The sequence below is a fragment of the Pteropus medius genome, unplaced genomic scaffold, assembly GCF_902729225.1.
Source record: "Pteropus medius unplaced genomic scaffold, Ma_sr-lr_union100, whole genome shotgun sequence".
In the NCBI taxonomy this organism is placed as follows: Eukaryota; Metazoa; Chordata; class Mammalia; order Chiroptera; family Pteropodidae; genus Pteropus; species Pteropus medius.
The window spans coordinates 4,597-6,842 of record NW_024340447.1 but is presented as its reverse complement, the minus strand read 5'-3'; the positions used below and the strand labels follow the sequence as shown (position 1 = coordinate 6,842).

General features: G+C 35.2%; 1 pseudogene; it reads right to left on the bottom strand.

Moving 5' to 3' along the window:
* Positions 1-1,011: 1,011 nt before the first annotated feature.
* LOC120580957 (olfactory receptor 5AS1-like) lies at positions 1,012-2,042 on the bottom strand (annotated as a pseudogene).
* Positions 2,043-2,246: the final 204 nt, after the last annotated feature.

The following is a 2,246-nucleotide window of genomic DNA, read 5'->3' as shown; positions in this document are numbered from 1 at the left end:
TAATTTGATCATTGAAATTGATCCCAGAGCAAGAAATGCATATACTTTCAAGTGGTTTACATTGTCGATTTGTAGAATAAAATGATCAGAGCAATTTTTCACTTTTCTTGAAGATAGAGCTTTAAAGATTATGTCAGTAATGTGTGTGCAAATAGTAATGTATATTTTACAATCTTGATGAACTTTATAATGTTAGTAGGTTTTCATATGTACCCACTGTAAATGGAAGAGTAGAGGATCCCTTATAAGAATGAACTAGCCCACAGAGAAACCATGTGTATAACTTCACTCTTTTAATATAAAACTCTTTTGCTATGTGATTGATATCTAATTTTCTGAGAGTTAGTGAAACCGCCATTGCCATTATGAGTAATATCAAATTTCCGTGATGCTATATGTTCTGTAAGTACAGAACCTACACGAATTATCCCAAACAGAAAACTAGATTTTCTCACTTATCTATACATTTATCTATCTATCCATCCATCCATCCATCCATCCATCACCAATCCATCCATTCATCCATTCATTTGTCCATCCATCCATTTATCCATCTATTTCTTCATCCATTAAACACACATGCGGTGAGGATGTGCCATATACCAAATGCTCAGAAGTATTAAAAAATAAACCAAAGTATAGACTCCCTGCCACCACAGAGCTTCCAAAATGAGTGAGCTAATAAACAACTCAATGTATACCTTCAATACAACATGATAAAGCATATAATGAATCACAATACAAAGTTTTTTAAGAACACTAATTGGAGAACAATTAATATTATTTATTTTAATTCAGGAATGTTTCATGGAGTAGAAGAATTTTGGAGAGAACATTTCTGTCAGATAGGACAAGAGCACTTTAAAGTACTGATGATGAAAATTTGTCTTTATTTCTGGAAAATGGAGATCATTTAAAAATAGTTGATATATGTGGTATTCATGACATAGTGTTGTTAATGAGATTGGAAGGGCAGGTTATACTTTAAATATTTTTCAGTGATTCAAATTCTTATTCATTTGAAAGCTGGTTTCTTTTAAACAGTTATTGCAGGGCATTTTTTACGTCTTCGTCTCTTAAGCTATAGATTATTGGGTTAAACATGGGGAAAAAAGAATACAGTATAAAACACTGCAACTACCTTATCAGTGTTTGGGGAATAGCTGATGGTAGGATGTAAGTACATAAATAAGAGTGTTCCATAGAATAAGGTGACTGCTATGAGATGGGAAGAACAGGTAGAGAATGTTTTGCTTCTGCCATCTGATGACTCGATGCTCAAAACAGTGATAGGATACAAAAGTGAGAGATACATATGACCATGAAAGTGCTGGTCTGGATGAAGCCACACAAGGCAAAGAGCAGAAGCTCATTGATATGGGTATCTGCACGCCAAAAGAGGTGGAATATCACAGAAAAAAATGAAATGGTTGCTAATATTGGAGCCACAAAATGGCAGCCTGAATGTGAGGCAGACATGGACCATTGAAGTCCTACTTCCACTGAAGTATGCTGACACAATGAAGCCGATACAGACTCTCCTAGACATCAGTGTAGGATAGAGCAATGGGTTACAAATGGCTGCATAGCGATCATACGCCATTGCTGCCAGGATAAGGCACTCAGCATCAGCAAAACAGCAAAAGAAAAACATTTGTAGTGCACAACCATAGGGAGAGATGCTTTTCCTGGATGTTAAAAATTTCACCAGCATTTTAGGGGTGATTGAAGTAGAATAGCAGCTGTCTAAGAACGACAAGTAGCTGAGCAAATAATACATGGACCTTTGCAGTTTTGAATCGATATTACTAGGATTATTAAACCCACATTTCCCACCACAGTTAGTATATATGCTATGAAAAATACCAGGAATAATGTGATTCTGAGAGGCAGACAATCTGTGAATCCAACAAGTCGGCATGGTATAATTGCTCTCCAATAACTCCTTGGTTTTCTTGTTTTTCTCATCCAAAATAAATGGTGTCAGAATATGTGAGTGGACTTGAGTGATCAATGAACCAAATATATCTTTACTCTCCTTTCTAAGGAAGCAGATAGAAAGAAAATAAATCCAATTATGGCGTACTCTGTTACATATTTGGTTTGTTTTCACTTTTGTCATTTTCTTTAAAGAAGTAAATAGAAATGATCATTGAACCAGAGGATGTTATCCAGAGGTGGTGTACCGAATTACAGTAACTCTTTAAAGCTATGCACATTAAGAGATAACATTAGTTCCTTTCATG